Below are 25,633 nucleotides of genomic sequence, written 5' to 3' on the forward strand. Positions count from 1 at the left end.
TCTGCTGATGTCTTTAAAAGACATTATTGAGCTTGTTGTGGGTCCAGTCCATAATGAGGAAAGCATTGCATATCTTGACTCAAAGATTTCAGAACACAGACACAGATTCCAGCAAGTGTTCCCTAATGAAAATTTAATCCCGAAGCACCACTTTTTAGAACACTATCCAGCATTGATAAAAGCTTTTGGGCCCGTGATAGCTTTTTGGACGATGCGGTTCGAAGCAAAACACAGCCAGTTTAAACGGATTGTAAGGCATACTGGCAACTTCAAGAACATTCTCCTGTCCCTGGCTACAAAGCACCAGCTTATGATAAGCCACATCCTGCATTCTACAACACCTTTGCCTGCTCTTAGTGTTGTAAGAGTAACATCAGTTCCAGTTGATGTGCTACATGTAAATGTACATGAGTCAATCAGACATCTATCTCCATCTCAGACTCAAGTTCAGCTGGCTGAAACAGTCACTTATCAGGGAACAAGGTACTCAAAAGACATGATTGTGGCCTATGGTTCTACTGCAGGTCTTCCTGATTTTGCAGTGATTCTTCAAATTGCACTTATTGGGGAAAGAGTGTATTTTATTGTGCGAACACAGATATCCTGGTATGACGAACATGATCGTGGATATTATCTGGAGAAAACGGACCACATAACTCTTGTTGAGCAACGATGCCTTACTGATGTATGTCCTCTGTCTGCCTATATTGTTGCAGGAAAGCCAATGGTGACATTGAAGCGCCACATCTGTCTCCAGTGTTGAGTATCACACCTCTCTGTCTTTTGTCTTCCTAGACATGGAGCCAACTGTAAGATTCCGGGTCCTTATTGATCAAGAAGTCAAGAAACTCACTCTCAGCAGTGGCATACCCTCAACTGTGAACGAGTTGGTTGCAGCTGACAAAGAACATTTTTCCATCCCCACAGATATAAGTCTTCAATACAAAGATGAGGAATTTGATGACTTCTTGAGCTAAATGATAAAGACACACTTAAAGTTGTGTATGCACCGCTGGAGTTGGCGCTGACAGTTGTTCCTCAAGAAAGCACCCCTGAAGCCTCTGTCAGCTTTTGTGATTGTGCAAGTCTCAGTGGGGACTCAGTGGATACTGTCGTTCTGAGTCCTTCCTCCTCTGAAAGGCAGAGCCCATGGCCTGCTGTGTTTCCCATTCCAACCTTCTCACACAACACTGAACTGGCCTTAAGACAAGGAAATGAGATTTATGAGATGGCACCCCAATGACATCCCCAAGTGTCAAATCAGACATCTTGGAGCGCTTAGCAGAGGTTATGTTTTCCTACACAGCTTACCCCAATGATGCCCAAAGATGTGTAGTGGCAGAGGCACTAGTTGCAAAGCATCCCTGCTTAAAGGAGCCCGGATCCTTTAATTGAATTTATGGATGGCAGCAAAGCCTAAAGTATAAGTGTGGAAACTACCGGACAAAACGGAAAGCACTTGGAAGCCCTGAACTCCTGATAAACACACTGAGAAACAAGTCAAATGATGAACGAAAAGCTGCTAAAAATGTCAAGAAACCAAAGAGAGCAGAGGTGAATTACTTACCCTCACACCCACATGGTGAAACAGATGACACCCTTGAAAATCTGAGACTTGACCTAATAGCTGCCCATCAGAAAAAGGACTCTGTCAGGAGCATAAACGATATGATGGCCAGAACATACAGCTGGAGAAGACAGGAAGTGGTTGCTAAGTCTCCTGGTGTGGCAGAATTTAAGGAAAGATGGCCTGCCCTCTTCGAACCATTTCAGGTAAATTACTTATCGTTCAGTTTTTACTGGCACTACTCACTTTTTGGAAACTGTGACTTGAACATGACATAGTAGACACACCTTTTTGCTTTTCGTAAAGTTCAAATGTCTCTAATCTGTAAACCCCCTTAAATAACAGAAAACATTTGCTATCTTACAGGTAAACGAGGAGTTCCGAAGATGTACTGCAGTTCCCCTGGAAGCAACGTTTATGTCACAGCTGGAAAGGCAAACCCCAAAGTTCCTGGAGCTCTTTGGTGCCAAGGGAGGAGCAACTGGTCAACGCATCAAAAACATCTTGATGGAACTGATACAGGTGGGGAAAAATACCTTACAAAGATAAAAGGTACACTATTAGTCAATTGAGTAGTTTGTTTAACTGAAGCCTTGCAGCGCCGGGCAGAAGAATGGGGTGTGCTAGCTAAATTACCATTAGATTAGTGGTCGATCTATACAGTTAACGTTACTGATGAATTTGTGGGTTAGCTCAGAGTTGAACGATGTTGTAATCTTATGTTACCCACCAAGAATTGGCTAAAGTTATAGACCAAGCATTAGCTACTGTCAACCAGCACCTTTTATAGTAGGCTAACCTTAGCTGGATTGACGGATATTGAAATCATTATAAATAAATAAATAAGGTGTGTTGCAAGTTGACATGTAATCAGTGACAAAACAATGCCATGTGGCAGGAAAAAAAAGTTTAATGTTTACTGAGTATAACTCCACCCCCCTCCAAAAAAAGGAACAAGGTGTGCATTGCATCGTGGTTCAAAAGTCATGATACAAACCTAATCGTGGGTTTGGTGTATCGTTACAGCCCTACATTCCAGGGTTGGAGTAATTTTACCGACAAAAATAATTTATTCATTACTGTTCTATTAACTAGGACCCAATTTCCACTGCAATGAAGAAGCGAGATGTCACTCTGAGATGCCTCTTTGAGTATATGGGAGAGAGTGGACAGGAGCTCATCTCTGATTACTGTGTAAGTATTGTCTCAAAGCAGGTTTGGGTCAGTCTGAACAGGTTTAAATTGTGCTGACTTTTGATGTGAACTGATTGAACCAGCAATTTGGCTGGTAGAAGTGGATTATTTGTTTTTCATCAACAAATGATATTGTTTCTTATATAAATTTATCTTTCATCTCAAAGGGGGCTGCAGAGACCACTGTTCACGAAGACCTGAAAATGAAGAATATGAGCATCTATGTCTGCCGTGAGCCAGATGCAGTAGGAATCATCATTGAGGGAATACCAGTCCTTACCCATCTTGGAAATCTGGCCAAAGCATGCTGCTTACTGCTTGGGTTGACCTATGCACTTAATCTTGAGTATCCATCCAAGCTTTCCAAAACATTTGAGGTGTTTCAAAGACTTTTTGTGGGACTTGACACAATGCGCCCCAAACCAAGCCCAAAGTTCCTGACTCTGAAAAACAAGCTCCTTGCCTAGGCACTCAGATATGATGGTCACCCTGCTCTCGTGAGCTGTTTTGTTCAACATCATTATACATTGGACATAACGTTAAATTTTTCAGGATGTTGTAATAGTTCTTGTCATGTTTTAAACTGCTGTAGGTCATACTTTCTGGTGTGGAAAAAGTTGATATTGTATATACACTCACAAAATAGCCTTGCTGTGAAGCTGCACTTTAAAAACTGTTCAGTAGTTGGGATCAGTGAGGTGTTTCAAAATATCCACACATGCTGTGAAGGTATTATACTCTTGTATTATGCTAAGCTGTACTTTTTAAGTTGAGGTCAGATGCTCATGCTTGTGACCTGTAATGTTAGTGTTAGTGTTATGTACACACTGTAAAGGTGTTTCAACAACCAGCACTTTTAAAGCTGAAATCATGCTTTCTTTAGTCCAGGAAAACAGATGTTCTTAATTGTTTACTGTCTAGCTTATAGCTACTGTTTGAAAGTGGCTTTTGAATTGTTACAAAAGTGCCTGTTAACTTGATTATTGTTTTAATATGTATGTTATATATATTTTGATGTGTTCTACAAACCTGCATTTTTTTAAGCTGAGGTCATGCGCTCTTTAATGCATAAAGACAGATGTTATTAACACTGTCCAGCTCATTTTGAATATAGCTTGTGAATTGTTAAAGAAGTGCCTGTTGACTTAATTTTAAAATGTTAGAAGATTCTGTATGTACACAGTGAAGTGAAGGTGTTCCGCTACCTTCCAGGTTATTAGCTGAAGGCATGCTGTCTTTAATGCATGAATATAGATGTTACTGATAGTTTATTCTGTCCAGTTCATTGCTACTGTTATATATATATATATATATATATATGCAATGATTTAATAAATGTTGAAAATTGACATAATGGAAACTCATTATTTGAAGCTGTTTATGCTGTCAAAACAAAAAAGGGCAAATTGGTCAAAATTAATAAATCAGGGCATTAACTAGTATTTCTTTCATTAAAATGTTACCTATTTTAATTAAGTCTAATGTGTATAATATGCTGATATGTTTGACTTTGATTGTACTCAATTTAATGGCTTTAAAAAAAATGCTACTTAGTATTTTTGCTTACCTTAAAATGCATATTATTAAGTTGTCTCACTCAAAATATCAGTTAGTTCACTAAACTTGCAAAAAGTAGTTGGAAAATGTTGTCTTAATTTTATTGAGTTAGATCCAAGTAAGTTTTTACAGTGTATGAAGGGACCCTGTGTCTGTGTCTACCTTAATTATGTTTCCCTATAGAAATACCCTGACTGCATATTTGAGGAGCAATGGTTTATATGAAAGAAATAATTCAGAAAAATGACTTCAGTTTGAGCTTTACATGATTACATGATGTCAGTGGCAAACGCTCCAGCAGCGAGGCCGGTGACAAGATTAACCAGTGAGTAAGAGGTGCTTGGTCAGAGCCTACGTTAAAGGGAAATGTAATACATAGACACACTGCAGCCAATCAGAATCCGGTCATATATGTGGCCATTACCCCAGAAATGACCTTCACTGCTATATGAATGGGTTTTCTTCTATCAGCATCTCCTTATAGCATGACCTAAGTGTCTGTTTCAATCACATCACATTACAGTAGCTATAGTAGAGTTGCAAGAATGCAGCCAGCTGTGAATCAATATATGACATAATTCCTGTAGTCAGGGGATGAAAGCCTCACCAGGGCAACCTTCACACACATTGACATTTGTCTTGATGTTGTGTTGACTACTCTCGGCTAACCCTAACCCTCACCTTTACTGAATGCTGCATTTCAACTTAAGTGAGTAATCTATAGCAAGTTTTGTATTGTTTTTTCAGCCTCTGTTTGGGTGGAACAAGGATGCCTGTGAGATGTACATTGTTTTGCCATCTGTCGTAGTCATGTTTATAGGTTGGAATTAACAGCAATAGACAATGACACAGATTTATTTATCTGCTTTGGATTTTCACCTTAAAATGCTGAATGCCAAATTAATTGTTATTTTAGCAGTGGAGTGGGGTTTAGTTTAATTCAATGTCTTTTGTAGTGTCAAATCACAACAGTAGTTATCTCAGGAAACTTTACAGATAGAGTAGTCAGTTGCGAGGAAAAACTTCCTTTTAGGCAGAAACCTCGGACAATAATAATAATAATAATGATGATAATAATATAATTGTACGGCAGGCTTTGACTGCCTCAGGTTCTCTAAATCCCCTGCCATAACTTCTTTTTTTTCCTCAATGGTAGTTTCAACCCAAAGTGAAATGAAATGTTGTACACAAACTTAGCTTTGTTTCCTCTTCTCCCACTGTGTGAGATACTCAAAACAACACTACACGACACCTACGCTTCAGAAAGCCTCTATTCAAAAATAGGGGCATTTATAGAAAATCATTCAAGAACATCGTACACACACACACACACACACACACAAACACGCACACCTTGTTAACCTCCATATATCACTTCAGTCTGACAAAATCCCTCGCTTATTACACCTCCTGTTTACACTTCCTGTCTTTGGCTGCGGGGGATTGTGGGTGCTGTATTGAAATATTGACTTGAAATATTCCCACAGGTCCAGCCGGCACCGACTCGTTGTCAAAAGTATTAAATGTCACAGCCTTCAGCATCCCACACACACAGACAAACACAGATGGGGATGCAGACTAACACACACACTGTCATGTTGTCAAAGAGGCTCGCTGTTACCAGTCAGACAGGAATAGAACTGCATACAGGTGCTCTCATCCAGCTGAAAAGCCAGACTAATGCCTGTATGCACACACACTACTGCCGCACACTCATTAATGCAGAGAACACACACACACACACACACACACACACACACACACACACACACAATATAAAAAACAGCATGACCCCCCGCTCCAGTCTAAGGGATCTTTGCTACATTTCAGAATCACTACTGTACGCAGTCTGTGTGTGTGTGTGTGTGTGTGTGTGTGTGTGTGTGTGTGTGTTTGTGCGCTTATGAATAAACATGAACCTTGCCGTGAGTGTTTTTTCAAGAGGCCTTAACTCTTCCCTCCTTGGAGAGAAAGGCCCTTAACCAGCCCTATCTGATAACTGGCTATTGATTTAGTCTCTCACAAACACACACACACACACACACACACACACACACACCCACACACACACACTTCAGCATTGACTGGCCCTCCCTACAGCTACACACACACTCAGAGTGCTGGCATGTCAACAGACTGCAGCAGCTAGACTGGGCAGCAGACAGCACATTTGCCGGCAATGAAAGGCAGCTAATTAGGAAGGAAATTAAATGGAGAGATTCAATGATAGAATCCAAATAGAGTTCAGCTGAGCAGCACAGAAAGGAGAATAGAAATGGTGAGAGAGTGTTTGTGTGTGAGGCACCTCTCATCCCTCCTTTTTACTATTGCATTTTCTCTCTTCTCTTCTTCCCTTGTTCTCCTCTGGTCTCAAGCCTGTAGTTAATGTCGAAGGAATCGTTTTGCACACTTGATAATACATGAAAGGTCCTGAAAGATGGCTGGTTATTAAATGAGACATAGAGATTCTTTGATGACTCTCAATAGAGTTGAAGTGCATGGCCAGTAGCATAAGGTAGTTATGACGAGCCCCAGAGCACGTTATTAAACAGGCCCTAGTGCACTGTGGGGTCATGGAGGGAACCAATAATCAGTCAGGGGGGCCCGGGCGGTGGGGGGCATTTTATCAGAATAAAGAAATATAGGAAATATTCGAAAGGATAGAACAACGTAATGTAATTCTGATAAATAAACATTACATTCATTATTAGTTACACTTGTTTTCATTTGAATTCTAATAGTATATCTGAATACATTACTCATTTTCCATAGGCGCAGTCTGCCAATTAAAAAAAAATAAAAAATTCCAGTGCTGGTTCCATTGATTTAGAAGTTGGGATAGTTGTCATGGAAACATTAATTGGCCATTGAAGAAAGACTGGGAAGGTTGGTGTACCAAGTGACAGTACGCTGATCCATTGGAAATTACAATTGTCAGATTAGCACAGCACAGCGTCTTGGGGGGCAGAGGGGTCCAGTCATATTTCTAGCCCCGCCCCCGAGTTCACCCTATTTAGAAGTTGTAAAGCGCACACACCATTAGGTATATACCTGTGTATATAGACACATAACTATGTCACTTGAAGGTTTTGACAGATTGTGCCCCTAAACTAACTATCGAATGTCATCTTGTTACGTGATCAAATAAAGACATGACTAGGACATAAAGATACATTACCCAGCAAACATCATTGCAGTTCTATATCTGACTATAATGCTAATGTTTTTGAAGGCGCAACTCAACCCTTGCATACCCTAAATACCAAAGAAAGTAACAAATTATTTAATTGAAACGTTTTAGATTGCTCCTGACTATTTTAGGGGAAAAAACAGCACTTCACATTTTGTTCCCTCCTTGTTATCCTCACCTTCTTCTACCTCAAATTGTATTTTGTATCCTCCTCTTTTTCTTGTATCAATGTGCATCCTGGGCGACTGGATTGTTTTTCAGAACATATGAGCTCCAAATCAATTTTAAGATGTGCGTGTAAAGTATCTCTGCAAATGACTTTGGCCACATTCACAGAAAAGTGTGAATGTAATGTGATAAGTATATTATAGCTGGGTAAAGTTATTTATGGAAATAAAGCAAATCAAAAAAGGCTGCAGGAACATAAAATGGCAGCACAGATTGCAGGGACAGGGAGGAAAAGGGTGAAAGTGATGGAAGTTATGACAGAATATGAAGTGTGAGGGGATTTTCCATTTTTGCAAGACAAAGGGAAGAAGTCATAGGATTTATTTGTGTCTACTGGCGCTGCAAATGCCAGCTGTGTATGTAATCTATCGAACTGATATTTAAACACTGTCCCGATATGAATTGTTACTCCCTAAACAAAAAGATCGATCGAGGCACCGCAGAAATGTGTAGGAAGATATTGGGGTCATATGGCGCTGATCTTTTTGTTAAAATCCGTGTGCAGGGATTAATAAAGTGTAAGGTGAAAAACTTATTTGAAAGAGCATTCAGTATTGATGCAGGGGAGGGTCTAGAGGGCAGGCAGGGTGGCACCTGCCCCATGAAATATAACCCCCCCCCCCCCTGTAATTTGTTTTGATTAGTTCTTTAAAAATATAAAGGAAACTTGTTTTGGGGACAGTAAAATCACTCTTGGCTGAGTTTTCCTAGTAACCTTACCAAAAATGTTGGTATAATATGAAAATGGCTGGTGGATTTAAGACAAAAAATTATAATTTATTGAATGAATCAAATTCAAACATTTCGGTCAGTAGCTTGTTGATCTTTCCATTGTTTGTTCATTTCCTATCCTGGCCTGGGACACACATTCATACGTTTGATCAAGGACTTAATGGACTTTAACTTATCATTACACTTACAATAACGAGCGTATCTGTCCTCTATTTACTTTATCCTGCACATCTCATCTCCGGGGTTCCTGCATCCACCGTGTGTGTGTGTGTATGTGTGTGTGTGCGTGTGCAAGGATGCGTGTCAGTTGTGCGGGTAACCGAGGAGCCCCGCCCGCTGCAGAGAGCCGCTTACAGCTACTTCTTACTCTTGCTTGGTCAGTGGCTCTCAGAGTCACATACTGATACAGAGTCTAGCAAGTAGGACTGCTGGGATTGGTTGAAGTTGTGGGAAACTCCGGCTATTGGTCAAATTTGCAAAAAAGTTGCTGTGATTGGTCAAAATTGCAAGTCACACCAAAGTCATGGTGATTGGTTGAATTTACGTAATTTGGTGTGATTGCGACATCTCGAAATCCTGGTGGGACTTCATAGTTAACTCACTGTAGAGCACTTGATGTTGTAAGAATTAACCTGTGTATTGTACTTTATTTCTGCTCTGTTTCCTTTTATCTGAAAAGTGCGTACACCAAGGTTTTCTTTCTTGAAGTTTGAAGCATGTTTATTGTAAGTGTAATTCACTTTATTTGCATTAGGTTCTGACAGACCCGGCTGCCAGAAAACCTAAACGCAGACAAGAATAGGTAGTAGTGAAACCAGATGAGAGTTTATTGTAACAGTTCACAGGCAGGATGACAAACAGGAATGAAATGGTACTGTGAGACGGCAGTGCATCAAAGCAGAATCTGAACCGTGATGAAGCAAGTTGGTGTGGATCCGAAGAGGAGTATGGAATGCTGACCGTAGGAATGAATCTGAGTGACCAGCGGGAATGCAGAGTATCTATGGAAGAATCTACGATGGAGGAGCAGAGGCAGAGAAGATGTATTACACATACAACAACTGGAGTCCGATAGAGACGCCAAAACATTCTGCGTAGGTCTACTGATCCACTGGGGACTGGTGTTAGGTCACGGTATGAATGCAGGTAGAGATGATGATGATGATGATGAGACACAGGTGAGGGCTGGTGATAACGCTGATGCTGATTAGGAACAGGTGAATGCTTGGCAGAATGACTGAGGAACACGCGTCACCAGGTTGCCCAGCAACAGGATTGAGACACGTTCAAAGACAACTTGAAACCACTGACATACATGCCAACAACAACCTGGTTCAGAGCGAGGGCCACCTGACAGGTTCAGGGAAAAGAAAAACAAGTCTTCCCAGTGCTTGTCACATGACCAATTAATGTTTCCATGATGACTATCCAAATGTTTGCCTATACACAAAATGTGTATTATATTTGGATACACTTATTTTTAGTCTATTAAGCGCATCACACAAAATACAGTAGCCTATTCTAGCCAGAGATGCGTAGTGCCGAGTTACATTTACTCCGTTACATTTACATTTGAGTACGTTTTTGAAAAAATGATACATCTGTGATTAGTTTTTAATTAATATACTTTTACTTTTACTTGAGTAGATTTGTGAGAATAAACTGTACTCTTACTCTGCTACATCAGGCTACAATGAGCTTGTTACTTTTCTTTTTACCTCTTTGCTATTCTACTTATTTAAGCTATTTTATAATTAATTTACTGATTGGATAAACTATAATTTGCCTAAAGATGATTATTTTGTATTTCTGTCTGTCTGATTGATGCTTGTGTTAATAAATCAGACGTTGCTCAACAGTTACACAGTACTTGAGTAGTATTTTACTCAAGTAATTATTTTGATGACTACTTTTTACTTCATTATTGTTATAGTCATATTTTTCTAGTAACAGTACTTTGACTCGAGTCAATTTTTTGGCTACTCTACCCTCTGATTATAGCTGTGATTCAAACTTAAATTTCAACCTTGGAAATAGCAGTTGAGAAAACTGTCTCACCAAAAGGCTTGTAAAATGACCCTCAGGGCAGTAAACTAAAAAAATAATAATACAAATAAATAACTAAAATCTGCAGACATCATCTGCAAGGACAAAATACTGTGTGCAGAGGTAAAAGCAGTGTTGTGGGGGCAAATATACTGCAATCTGGAATCCGAATTTTAAAAGCATAAGTAGCAAGGACAAAACGTAGAAGTCATGGAAGAAAAAAATCAATACCAATAACAAAACTTATGAAATCAGTGAATAGTAGCAGCTCACTGCTTCCCAGGAGACTCGGGTGTTACCTTGGGTGTGTATGGGGGGGTTGGAGTGAGCGTGAAGGGAGGACATCGTGCTGAGCCATGCTCTGAAGCAGCAGTCTATTCAAAGAGCAACGAATTTAACACAGATTCACTCCATCATTTTTTTGTCCACACCCCCTCCAACAATAACAACTGACTGCTCTTATTAACTAACGGAGGTGTATGTAGAAAGGATTGCTTTTTTGCTTTTTGTTGTTTTTGTTGGCTGTTTTTGTTTTATTGTGATGTTGTGGTTATTGTGATTTAAGGTTTTAAAATGTGATTTTTCTGTAAACCTTTGTCTGCAGACTGTTATTGAACCCTACAAGACTATAAAGTTTGAGCCAGACAAAAATTAAAGCCACTGCTTTACTTTTCTTTCTTCTTGCTTTGTTAGCTGTCTCCTTTTCTCCTTTCCTTTTCCTCCGTCCATTCTTCTTCTTTTTATTTCAAACTCACGATCAATTCGCAATTAGCACATGCCACTCGCAGAAACAATTCTTTTAAAGCTGTACTTTATTAAAAAGGTTTAGCAGTGATTTGAAAGTCACAATCTCACTGTGTAGCCTCTGGATGGAGTTACTGTTAAATTATTCATCCAGTATTCATTAATTCCACATCTTTTCTTCCCTCCCTCTGTTTCATCATACAGTATGTCCCTCTCTTTACTGTTTCATTAATTTCTCCTTTACTTCCTCAGTTTCTTCCCTTCCTTCTGTCTTTTTTATGTTATCTCTGACCAGGGTCCCTTTAGTTTGTCATTTTTTTTTTCTTATGATCATTTATTCTTTATCCTTCCTTTCTTCCTTTTTTCATTTCTTATTCTGCTTCCTTTGTTTCCTTCATCGCTTTCTTTTTCTTGTGCACTGCTTCTTCCTTTACTCTCTCCTCTCCTTTCCTTTCACTCCTTTCCTTTCTTCCTATCCCTTTTCTCCCACCCCAAACCGAAGCAGCGAAGGTGTGTGAGCTTCTCTTGATTTACATTTAATACTTCAAACCCTCAGCTATTGCTTGGTTTTCATTCCCTTAACTTAAAGCCTTTTGTGTGACATGTCATGCAGCAGGAGTGGCCAACCAGTCGGCCGCGGACTGATCCCAGGTCGACCAAGAGGGGTGTAGGAAAAAATTTCAAAAATAACGTTTTTTTGGGTGTCTGTGTGTTAGATTTTGTATTACATGTACATGACAGCCTATCAGTCACTTAAACACACAAAAAAAGTATTAAAAAAAGAGAATAATAAAAAAGTAGGTCACGTTTAACCTATGGTCGCACGGTACAGGCATGACAGAAAGTTGACAGCTGTTAACAGTAGCTAGACCCCACGAACAGAGCGGTTCCACGACCCTTAACGTTAACATGGGGGAAATGAGCCAACACCCATCATTTTCACCCTTAATAAGGAGGAATACTATTTTTTGGGTTTATTGTCATTCAAAGCCTGTTTGATCTGCAATGCAACTGTGGAGTTGGTAAAGAAAGGGAATCTGGAGCGGCATTCTAAAACAGTACACATCAGCTACGAGAGGGATTTCCCTGCAAAAAACACCTTTGCGTGCCATAAAGGTGCGGGATTTGAAAACACATCTTGCAGCATAGCAATCAATCTTCACCAGACTGAAGACCCAGGGTACGGCAGCAACTACTGCATCCTATCGCGTCAGTTCCTGCTAAACACTAGAAGCCATTCAATGATGGCGATATGGTGAAGGAAGCATTTATCGAGGCAGTAGATTACATTAAAAAAAATTACAAAAAACATGGATGTACTGGGAACAAACACTTTTGCAAAATCTTGACTTTATTTTGCAAGATCTCGAGTTTTATTTGCAAGTTTTTTGCAAATCCAACAAACAATAAGGCTAATAAGCGCGCTAGCTAGTATCTAGCTAGCTACTAGCATGATTTGATTACATCTGCTTTTTCTAAATACATCCATTTATTTTGATAAGCATTACTAATTAATAAATGTCAAAGTGAAGTGTTATAATGGAAATTACTGTTGTTTTTTTCCCTGATGAGGGGGGCCTCCATGTCACCTCGGAGGCTCCGTAGCAGATAGCCTTTTTGACAACTTAAAAAAAAAACAGAGATCGTGAAGGCCATTAAAGAAGTGCAACCCTTCCGCAATACCAATACAAGGGGATAAAGGCTGTGGATGTGGGGGAATGACTGAGATAGGATATAGACACGTGTGCTTTTACCTCCAATTTGACAAGTCCACTGATATGGTGGATGTGGCACAATTGTGTGTTGTCATCAGGATGGTTTTTAAAGACATGATCGCCAAGAATGAGCTACTCACAATTTTGCCATTGAAAGGACACCAGAGGTGGGAATAGTTTTAATGCTTTCATGGGATTTGTTAATGAGACAAAACTGCCGCTCTTCAAGCTGATCTCCATCACAACTGATGGGGCGCCTGCTATGATGGGCCGCACCAGTGGGTTCATTGCTCTGTGGAAAGGAAGTGAATCTTTCCCTGATATCCTGAATGATCATTGTGTGATTCACCAGCAAGCTTGATTTTAAATATGAAAGAAGTGATGGCTATTACAATGAAGGTTGTGTGTATAGTTCGGGCCAGGAGTCTGCAGAAAAGGCTTTTCCATGCTGACTTGGAGAAGAATGATGCTGAGCACACAGACCTGCTGCTTCCCACAGATGTTAGGTGGTTAAGCAGAGGTACATTTTTGGCCAAATTTACCGAGCTATTACCTGAAATCAAGGACTTCCTGAAGCTGTGGATTGATGTTTCCTCACTGGGTGGCTTTGGCTCAGTGGTGGAGTGGTCGCCTGTCAATCGGAAGGTTGGGGGTTCAGTCCCTGTTGCTGCCGTCCTGCATCCATTGTGGTAACCTGGGCAACTTCCTTCACATGCACGCATGCACAACAATGTCAAAGTAAAGGTGTGACAAAGCAGGTGTTTGACTGACTTTGCATCCATCAAGCATGTAGCCAGCTGTATGCGTTATCTATTTGTTGCAAATATTAATGTTGGTCAATGCTACTTTTGACTTTGGAAGCTCCGCTCTTAAGGATGAGATTCTGACTTTGCAAAATAACATTGAGATCAAAACCAGATCAACATGGTGAGCATGTAGTGTCCAGGAAACCACTGGTGGAGTAAAAGTATCCCATTCTAGGAAGATATGCCTTGAACCTGACAGCTCTTTTAGATCAATTTATTTGACTTATGACAGCCTTTCCGCCTGCCTATGCCTTGCAGCCACCTCCTACACTCCTGACTGAGAGAAGCTAGCCTCCTCCTCCCAGTGCCAGGTCTCCCAGTAAGGTAGAAAGTGACTTCCTCTTTTTAAACTCAGAGATCTACCTGTTCTTATCTGGCTTTTTTTTTTGGTTCATATTAAGGTCAGTTATGACTGTTGCTCATTATGCAGATTTGAGAGTGTGTGTGTGTTTGTGTGTGTGAGAGAGAGCGAGAGTGAGAGATATAGGAGCAGAGAGAGCGGGTTTGTGCTACAGCACACTGTGCAAACTGGCAACTGTGTGAGAGGAATTTGTCTGTGTGTGTGTGTGTGTGTTACATGTGTTTGAGAGAGGGAGGGTATGTGTTTCATTGTCTAGTAGTTCTGCGACAGCAAGAAAAAGTGTTGTGAGATAAGTTACTGCAGGCTGGAAATGATGACTGTGTGGGTTTGTGATGTTGACACTGGACTGGTAGATCTCGGGGGGTTGGCTACTTGAAAAGTAGATGTTTGGTCAAAAACCGTTTAGAGGAAACAGTTTTATATGCACAGTATGTCAGTGTCACAGCCGCACAAGGAAGAGGATTAGGGCCATATTTGAAAATTGTATCTGAGTTTTGAGTTTAAAGTCATAATTATGAGAAATTCTGACCTTGAAAACGTTCTCAGAATTCTGACTTTAAATTCAGAATTCTGACTTTAAACTCAGAACTCAAATACATTTTTTAAAATGTGGCCCCAATCCTCTTCTATAGAAATACCTAATATTGTTCATTTAAAGCTATAGTGTGTAGTTTCTGTCTCTCCCATGAGGAATTCTACTTAATGACAACAACATTGTTGGAGCGTCTAAATGAAACTAGCCTTCCGTGATCGGGCACCGACCCCCACGCCTCCTCCACGCAGTTGCTAGCATCCAAAGACAACGCAGAGGATTAAACAAGCACGACAGACTCTTCAGAAGAGGTTAACATCTCCACTCGAGTTTCTGCGCGTGAAATTCACCGGACGACACAAACTTCTGAACACAGTCACGCAGAGACATCCAGAGAGAGTTGAGTGGTGCTGATGAACTCATTTGGTAATAACTTGAATGTAACGGACGTTCATTAATATCGAAACATTACGCACTAAATCTTTACGGTTGACATAGGAATACACCAATCCAGCTTTTTCAAGGAGTGATCTGGTACCAGTGCTATTTACTTTCCAAATTTAAAAACTGCAAATAAGACTCCATGGAAATCTTTCAAATACTTTTAAGGACACAGGACTTAAATAAACCTAATAAATGAATAAAGTGATAGAGAAAACATAATGACATCATGACATAAATAGAAAAACCTATCTCTCTTTGAGGAGCAGTGACATCAGGTTGATACCTGGTCCACTCCTAGAGGACAGTTTTAACTACTGTACTAATAACAATCTGGATCGGAGCATCCTAAAGGAAATCCAGTGTTTGAAACCTTCAGCCAATGGGGTGTATTCTCCAGCTACCAATAGTTTCTGTTTGCACTGTAGATAATAATCACCTGGATTGGTTTTGATAATAATAAACCATATTATAAGATGGCTTGACAAATCATGTTTTAAGTAATACTTTTAGTGTGATCTTTTCAAAGCGACCATGCAGCACTTCTGACCCAGATTTAATTAAATCAGGGCAAAACTTGCAAGTTGCGAGCCGCGAAGCGGTGCTTTTTCATTTCCGCTTCACGCTGGCTGCCATCAGGCTGCAAAGATCGTTTAGATGTCTCCTCTATTTATTCAATATATATACGATCAGCAAGCAAATGTCTCCAACCAGGTAGGTAATCACAAACAGGAAGGCCACAGTGCAGCTGGATACTATACAAAATAAAACAAATTTCAAAGTAAAACAACCCAGTTCGCAGAGGTTTTGGTCTTGACTTTTCAGCTGTGTCAAGCAAGACAAGCGATCAGGCACACGGAGAGACTGACAGATGGACAGACAGACACACACACACATGGAGAGAGAGACTGACAGATGGACAGTCAGAGATAGACACACACACACACACACACACACACACACACACACACACACATAAACGGAGAGAGAAAGAGAAAGAAAGAGAGATTGAGAGCCAAGAGGAGAAGGATGGCTTTGTGACCAGTGCTGAGAACTGCGCCTCTGGTATGAACATCCAGGCGCACGATCAGGCACACATCTATGCTTTTCTTGCTTTTTGCAGCGCTTCCGTGTGCGGTGTGTTCTGGCTGTTACCTTACAGAACGACATTTTTAGACTGTGACTCGCTCAGCTGACTAGCTTTTACTCATGTTCCACAAGCTCAGACTGAACTTGGAAAAACTGCTTTTAGTTTTAGTTCACCTGACTCATCGAACACTTTCGTAAACTCAAGTCACTTTTGCCTTTTAGACATTTTAGAAATCTGATTTTGGACATCCAAACTTCAACTTGTAATTGCTTACATCCTGGTTGTCCTGATCTGTTTATCAAATTGTTTTTCCATTTCAAAGTTTTGGTCTCTTTATATGTTCTTATGATGGTGTTGCTTCCATTTCTGTAGTGTTTTCTTTGTAAATCAGTGAATGAATCTAAATTTATAAAGACTGCCCTTAAGTGTTGTGTGTATACAGATATATAATGCTCATTGGAGAAGCTGTTCTCTGAAAAGAGCAACACTGATTTTGGCTGTATTTGTAGAATCCGTGTGCAAATGCCCCATGGTCCTGGACCACCCGCCTTTCCAGATTACTGTGTGTTATTCAGTGTATTGTCACTTGATTAATTACATATGGGAATATTCACCACTAAAGGGCCTTTAGTTGTACATTTTTAATCTTGAGACCTTTTAAAAAAGGGCCCTTTGTCTAAATCTATTTTTTTTTTTAACCTTTACATTCTCAGTAGGATTAAGGTTTCATGGTGAATAATCCTAAATAAATGCATGGCAATTGAATTTTTACCATACCAACCTGGGGTAGGTGGCTGCCACAGATCAATTTGCCTGAGATTAGCGGGTTAATCTGGTCCTGAATCTCTGCACTCTGGGCTAATAAATTGAGTATGTGTCATTTAAATGGTTAACCTGTTTTACAAAACATGTAAAAAAGGTTATTGACTTTTTGATTTGTGTGTGGATACAGTTTCAGTCAGTCGTCACTCCACAACAAGACTTTGTGAAGATCTGCATTGATTTTGCTGAGGGGGAAAGTGAGGCAGCTTCATTAGTGTAAATGACTTCAAATGACTAAATGGTCCAAATGAAGCTTCATGAACATTTCTTTTAGTTTTCTGAGCCCAATAGATGGCTCTCTCTGTTCAACAAAAGGTTGAAAGCACACTGAATCGCCATTACTCAAGCCTTTTTCTTTAAACCAGAGATCTTCAACAGGGGTCAGTGACCCCTAGGGGTCCCCAGAGTAAGTGCCGCCAAAATATTTGAATCATACATGTCAATAGCAAAGATAAATTTGCCTATTTTAAAAAATGAGTACGTTTACATGTTGAAGATAAACTAACTATATAAGGTAGCCACTATGGTAGTTGTACATTTAAACTTAAATATTCACTTTGCTCTCCACATGGACATAGCACTTTTCTAGTCTTAACAACTACTCAAAGCGCTTTTACATAGTACAGGAACCATTCCCCATTCACACACTGTGACTGCAGCTACGTACTCATCAGATCAAAACACACACATGTTTACACTCCAAGGGCATAGCATCGGGGGCAACTTGGGGTTCATTGTCTTGCCCAAGGACACTTTGACAAGGGTCTGCAGGGCCAGGGATCGATCTTCCAACTGGCAAGCCCGCTCTACCACTGAGCCACAGTTGCTTGTGCATGTTTGACAATAATTACTAATTGACGATAACCATTCAATCATTTGGCTGAGTTATCTGCAGCTCAATGTATACAAAACATGCAGTAGGGGGTCCCTGCTCAGTCTATTTTTCAGCTAAGGGATCCGTGGCCTAAAAGACGTTCAAGACCCCTGCTTTAAACCAAAAGCACTATCTAGTCAGCAAATTCAGCTACTGGTTTGTGAAGCTTCAGTTCAACATCACTACTGAAGAGACCTTAGGGTTGGTTCTTTTCATTTTTTCCCCCTATTTTCTCCCCCTCCCTGATTTTTTTTTCATTGTGTCTTTGTTGATTTGAGGGTACTCTATTCCAAGACATTCCATTTTCTCCCATCCCGGCTGCGGAGGAGGGTCTGGACATGTGAGACCAGTTTGAGGTAAATCCCTTTTGACCACCAGTGACTAGCTTAAGGATCCAGCCTTTAGACAGCCTTGTAACACACACACATTTAAAGGCAGACACAAACAAACACTGTTAGTGTTACATGTCCAAACACACTTCTGCACACACACATTACTACAAACCCATGAATAGCAGTCCTTCTTGGGAAAAAGCAATGAACCTATTGAACCAAGTCTATTGATTCTTTTCACCGTCCTCCTCTTATGTCCTGCCTCCACCATCCTGCTGTATCTCTGTTTTCCTTCCCTCTCTACATTGTTATCAGTCTTTCCTCAGTCCCACCATCTTTCTCTGTCTCTGTAATTGATTCTCGTCTCTCTACATCCTCTTGTCACAGGAAGTGCTTCCTGGTCAAGCTGCTTCAACCTTGACACAAACCCAAGATTAGGGATAGAGGGAAGTCTAATCCCTCCAGCAGTTTAGCACCTCTGTCCAGCAAAAAAAAAAAACGGAGATCTTGACTGAATCCTGCTGTAGAAGTACCCAAAGGGTGTCTGACACCCATTACAGTAGATAGACCACATTCATCTGAAGAACTACTCACAAAAATACTACATTGTACAATACAGGACCTAGCGTGTGAAAGAGTTATTTTAGTAGTTAGCTAGCAAACATAGCTATCAACCTCATATTACAGTTTGCTTAGTCCAAATCAGCCCATTGAGGAAGTCCATGAAAAACAGCTAAAAGCTTAACAGTTATTATCAAACTGGAGCATTAAGTTTGTTGCTTCAAAACATATATTTGTTTATGTTTATAAAAACTTTCTAGGTATTGTTAGTTATGAGAACAGTTACGTCGCTGAAAGGAAGTCTGATTAGGAAAGAAACATGAGCAATCAGAAAAACAAGAGGAAAGTGGACATTAACCCAAACTGTTAACTGTTAACTCAAATCCATCAAAGATTACAAAACCACTTCCTGGTTCAGTTTTGACCCACTGTACTTGTGTTTTTTTCTGTTTTCCTTTGCAGTGGTGGTTGATTAGCTACATATTGGGTACTCTCACTCGGTTATACCTCCAAATAAATACTCTGGCTATTAAAACCATCTCATTGCTCATTTGATTATATGTTGTGCAACTCCTCAACTCCTCAACTCCTCAGCTACAAATCATGTATACTTTAGATTTTTGCTGATAATTTTCAAATGCAGGTTAGTTAGTTTCAGAATTTGCAGTGTGTTTATTCTGCCATTCCTTGATTTCCATTTATTTTTTTACTGTATAAAAATCCAAAGGGAGTGTGTAACAGAATCACACAACTCAAGTATCAAGTGTCTGCTTGTTGATTTTTTTTCGACTGTAGGAACAGAAATGGAAATCAGTGCCTGTCTAGAATTGTAGGGAAATATAAAAAAAAAAGTATAACAGTAGGCCTATTAACACTGTTAAAAAAAAATGCAAAAATGTGAAGTTATGATGATTGTAGCTGAGGTTGTGCAATCGTAAAATAAAAACAAATACAACAACGTAATCTCCATGTCACAATTACTTGTTATGTTGCATTGATACAACATTATTCCGTTTTGCATTAATAAAACACATGTTTTAAGACCCTACCCTATAAAAACCCAGGCAATTTAAACCTAACACTACAGATGTAGTCAGATCCAACTTAGAAGAGAACCTCTTACACCCAACACCAAAGCACTTTGGACCACAGTGGTATCACTCTGTTGGATTGAATCTTGCCCTGAAAATGATCCAACCAGGTTCAACCTCTCTGATATTCAATACTGTAGACTGATAGGGGAAAGTAGAAGAACCATGATCCACGTAAAGCAGCATGTAAGAGCTAGAATGACTTGAAACCAGATTAGTCAGTCTAATGCAACCTTTTAATTTACAAATGGACAGGTGAGTTACTGAATCACTGGCAGATTTGATCCTACATGTAAGATTTATTATGTCTGTTGCATGATACCGTAGATGATCTGGCCCATACAACGTGGGCTGACAGATAACAAACATTAAAGTAAAATTGGAAATGGAGTTTTCCTGCAGGATCCTGTCAGAATACAATCAGTTAATACACCTCGGGGAAACAGAGACCGGATACTGCAGCGCAACAGACTCTGCCTGTCTGCTTCAAACACCTCTGACATTCAACCCTTTACACAGACGAGCTAAACCTTCTTATCACTCTGGAATTCAGCTGCTGCAGTCAGTGTCATATACACAATATCGCTGCCTGAAGATATCAGGAACAAAGAGCAGCTGATAGATCCCACTGCCAAATACAACTGTGTAATACTCCTTTGACATCCTGTAGGTGAGCGAGTGTCGTGCTCTATGCTGCAGTAGGGATAAGTGCCAACGATACCACACACCACAATCACACTTTCTACCAACAGCCTGTTGTTAAATACTGCATAGTCAAATTTCAAAGTCTTGCCAAGAAAGTGAGAGGGATTCATAATAAGCACGACCGCATTTCCACCAAAGATGGAAGAAGAGCTTGTCATGCCAAGTGTAAGAAACATTATTAATTGTGAATAACGTTTTAAGTGTGAATAAAAAGTAATTTTTTTTGTGATCAAATTTTTATTTTTATTTTTACATTCAGAAAAAAAATGTAAACACCATTCACGGACAAATAAAAAACAACACACACACTGGGACATAGGAACTTGTCTTAGGGCCACAGACTTACAGAGAGGAAAACAGGAAGGGAGGGAGACAAAACAACACATGCAGAAAAATACACACAACCAGACACACACACAGAGACTGACACAAGACAAGGGACTGATCACACAAGCAAACAAAAGAAAAGGCTACAGCATTACCGTCAAGGACTCAGCAATGCTGTGCCAAGTCTCCAAAGTCTTCCCCGGGGCTCCAAACGTTTTGGCTTTTGGTTTGGTATTTTTGGATGGGGGGGGCTTTTCCCTTTATCATAGACAGGAAAGGTTGGAGAGAGATGGGGATGACTTGCAGCTAAAAGCCGCAGGCCGGACTCAAACCTGCGCTGTAGACTCAGCCTACATGGGCCTTACTGGGTGAGCTAATGTGATTTTTGATCTGTTTTATCTGTGTAACGAATTGGACAGTAAAGTAACGTTAACTGTCTAGCCAAAGATGTGGGGTCCCTCAGTGTGGCGACAAAGGAGGCCATGAGTTTCCTCCTGTATCTCACTCTCCCAACTGAATGGATTTATTAAAAGATGACTGTGTGAATGGTGGAAGGTACTTGTCAGGTTTGAAGGCCGGAGAGGAGGCTTTTAAAGTGCACAATTTGTGAATATATTAACAAAATGACACCAAAACATACTCTAACCCAAACACAAAAAGAAAAAAAATCACTTTAAGGCAAACTACCCTCAAAGAAACAAAAGAGCAACCTCTCTACAAGCTGCCCATTCCTTCTCTCGCTCCCCGTCTCCTCAAGCCCGTTTAACCAAGCCTCACACGATTTGGACCCACCACCTTTACCGGTTGGTAGAGGGTGAGCCAAACTGAAAAAATACAAGACAGTGGAATGTGAAGATACCATACCATGTAGATAAATGTGATTGTGTATATACATACATACGTACATGTGCTTACACAACCACAAGCACAGACATAATAAAAAAATGTCAATTGCTGCAAAAGGATTGTACCTTTTGCTCTAAACTTGGATACTAGGAATGCCGCCCCTCCCTCCAGAGGACCTAATGAGGCAAACCTGCATAAACTCTCCTCAATTAAGCCAGTGAGCAGCTGATCTACCCCCCCCCCACCTCACAGGCACAGGCATCTAACAGGAGAAGCAGAAGTCATCAGTTGATCACTTTTCGACAATGGAAGATCCGGCTCTTTTAGAAGACTTCTATTAGCCGACTACACACATGGGCCATGGTGGAGCACTCTATCGGATTGATTAAGGGCAGATGGCTCTGTCTTGCATCAGCGGGGGGGGGATCCCAACTATACACGCCAGAAAATAGTCTGCAACATTGTTTTAGCCTGTGGGGTCGTGCACAGGGCGCCGTAAATGTAGAGATACATTTTTATTTATTCTTTAGGTTTTGTTTTTGTTTTAATGTGTCGTCAATGGCCATAAATGAACAATTTATTTCTGCATAAAATCTGCTTCTGTGTGATTATTTAAATACAGGTACAGCTACATGTAGGCCTGAGGGATTGCAACATAAGCCTGTTTATTATTTTTAGGACTACCGATATAGCATACATATGTCAAGGATGTATAAATTAATTAAACTTCAGCTGTTCAGCTGGAGTCTGATTTACTACGACAACAGTGTTGACCGCATCAGTCACCTGTTTCCATTCTGCATTCTTCCTACAGACTAATACCAGTTTTCAGGCGTCCAAATAGGACACATGTTACTGCAAATTTAACTGAGATGTCAGGGTTTCAATCTCAACCTCTGAGGTGTGCCGCTTCTTAGCCGGATTACATCGGGCCATGTTGTAAATAGTATGGACAAGGCCTCAAAACCAAGACTATATTGTAGAAATCCCACATGAAGCCTGTTGTAATAGGATTTCTGCGCTCATATCGGCATAGGTTTCTACTTTAGAAACTTACTTTTATAAATGAGGTGCTATGAACCCATAAAACATACTGAACAGGGAGTACGTTTTTTTTACAGGATGGTAAGGGACGACCTAACCATAACCAATCCCCATCCTCTTACCTAACCCAACCAGAGCAGGCAACAAGTAGTAGCCATTCAGGGTTAAGTTCCCTAATGAATATTCACAAGTCTACCCCTACCATTCTGCAAAAAAACAACTTGTGAACAGGCCTATGTTAAATAATGAAGTAACAAATGAAGTAAAACAATAACCTACAACATTACACTGACATTAAGGAATAAGCAGACACAAAACAGTATTCATGTTGGGAACAGGGTCTAGTAAAAAGGTAGAAAGGAAGACTTTTCACAGTCCAGCAGTTGGGTAGCAATGACTGTGTCGTAGTGGTCCCTAAGTATGTTCATGTTGTTGTGCGTCCATGTGTCTGTTTTTGAGTTCAACCAGTTGTAATGTATTATAGTTAGGTGTAGTTAGTTAGTTAGTTGATGAAGGATGTAATCCTATTAATATGTCTCATCATTCGCTGTGGAAAAGTCCCTATGTGTAGTGTTTTATTTATGATTTTTGTGGGGTGGATGGTCTGTAGAAGTTTGAAATATTTTTTGGTGTGGAGGTAACCATGGTGGACTGTAATGTTTGAAGGCTGGCTGTTGACCCCTGGGGGAGGGGCAGCAAAGGAGCAATAGTTCGCCGACAAAAACACCTCCACAGAACATGTAAAATGGCCGAGTGATAAGAAGAAAGGGACCACCTGAAGAAAAAAAAGGTTCAAAGTATTAAAAAAAGCATGTTCACATAGGTCCAATAAACCTTCAGTAAAGGAAAATACAGAGGAATAAAAAGAGAGGGGGATTAACAAAATTAAGAGAAAAGTAAAAGGAAGGTAGGCTCTATAAAGCTGTGGAGTTAAAGGTTACAGTGAGGTTAAAAGAACTTAAAACTCACAGATCCTGAAGCCTTGTGGGTGTTTAGGCCGTTGCCCGAAAGAAAGGAGCCTTCTCTGGGTAACCCAGGGTCCACATTCCATTCAAGTTGTGAAATAAGGATAAAAAGCCGCCCTAAATGTTGATAAAAAGCCCTCCTGTATAGGTATTGAGTTTTGTAGTCTTCAATAAGTTCAGCTGACTCAGCCTTAGGTTTCCTGGCTGGCTGGTTTGTTAAAACAATCCATTAAAATGAGCCGCTGCAGGTTGAAATCCTCCTGTGAGATTAAAAGAAGTCACTGCTTTAAAAAAGGGTTAAAATCCATGTTAAAAAGATCCATAAAAAGGTTGTAAAAGAACTTAAAGTAGAGCTCTTTGGATATTGCCATGTAAGGGCTCACTTAAGAGAGAATGTTGTTTGTTAAAGGGTTAGAGTTAGGGTTATGTTAACAAAATGCATCTCCGTCCTCTCTCTCTCTCTCTCTCTCTCTCTCTCTCTCTCTCTCTCACAAAGGAATCACTGAGACTGTTTAAAGTGTTCCATTAGGTAAAGAACAGAAATGGCGGACACAAAATAATAAAAAATTGTCCTTCTCCTGTTTATCTGTAGCCCATATCATGTGGAAATTGCAAAATTTTAAAACATTTTGACTTTTTCCCTTGCTTTTTTCCCTTTGTTTGGGGGTGGGTAATTAGGATTGTTTTCAATAAAAATACATTTTTTCTTTATTTTACCTAAGCTAGCTAATTATGTTCATTGAAAAAACTGCCCTGAAAATGCAGCCTTATGGTTCCAAATATAAGATGACCCTGATTATGAGACTACCACCCCCCCTTTTTCAAGACTCATTTTTGAAGAAAATAACTTTATAAAAGCCAAATATTGTTTTCATAAAGAAAAGAATTTTATTTGAAAACAATTCTCAGAAAAAGAAATTGAATGGTAGGCTGTTGTTTTTAACATCTTTTAAATAACATTATAATAACATAATAACAAACTGTTTTCAATATATTTTCAGAAGAAAGTGTCACATTTGTATTAGCAGTAAATTCAGCTGAGTGACTGCTCTGGTAATGGGCATCCCATCATTCCGTTTTCCTCTCTCCTGTGAGTCTCTTGGAAGCGGACGTTTTGAGGTCCACGGTAATTTTCTCTGGCTGCTTGCATTTTCTTTTAAGATTATTTTTTGGGCTTTTCCGCAGTTATGTGAGAAAGGGGAGAGAGGGGGGGAGACAAGCAGGAAATCATCACAGGTCTGATTCAAACCCAAACCTCTGCGTCGGGGCATAAACCTCTCAGTACATGTGCGCCTGCTCTTCCACTGAACCAACCAGGCCACGGCTTTTTGCATTTTTAGACGGTGTAACATCTCCATGACAACGCCTCGTTGGATTTCTGTTCTACTTCCGACTTCCACTCTTTTTTTTGCTGGATACATAGTTTGCTGTGTTTAAACATGAATGTTTATAATGTTAGTGAAAGTGTTACAGATGCTTGCTACAGTTACATGTCTAAAGATGAATCGGCAAAACTTGTTTTATTTCTCCGATTCACGGCTTTGTTCTAACGCCGCTGGGTCTTCTGATCTTTCTCCACCATATAACGGTACTTGCTTTCGGGCCATCCTTTTCCAGCTATTTGTAACATTAAAACCAAATGCATTATGGATCATTTTATTTTTGTAGTTTATGGATGACTTCTCTATTGGCCGTTGAAACAGGTGACGTCCCTTATGTTCTGCAACTTGAACAGACGAAAGTCTGTACCCTGATTAAAAGATGACCCCAGTTTTTCAGACTTCTTTCATATCTTATACTTGGTCCAATACGGTAGTACTGGCGTTTTGTCGAGCCGTCAGGACTTCCTTACGGTTGTGATGT

General features: G+C 40.0%; 1 long non-coding RNA gene across 1 annotated transcript; it reads left to right on the forward strand.

Annotated features, from left to right (window-relative positions):
• The first annotated feature begins 387 nt into the window (after positions 1–387).
• Positions 388–4,075, forward strand: LOC117952211. The gene is made up of 4 exons (XR_004658344.1): positions 388–1,773; positions 1,934–2,119; positions 2,687–2,761; positions 2,929–4,075. It is a non-coding gene; the product is annotated as an uncharacterized LOC117952211 (long non-coding RNA).
• Positions 4,076–25,633: the final 21,558 nt, after the last annotated feature.

Source organism: Etheostoma cragini, chromosome 10, assembly GCF_013103735.1.
Source record: "Etheostoma cragini isolate CJK2018 chromosome 10, CSU_Ecrag_1.0, whole genome shotgun sequence".
Lineage (NCBI taxonomy): Eukaryota > Metazoa > Chordata > Actinopteri > Perciformes > Percidae > Etheostoma > Etheostoma cragini.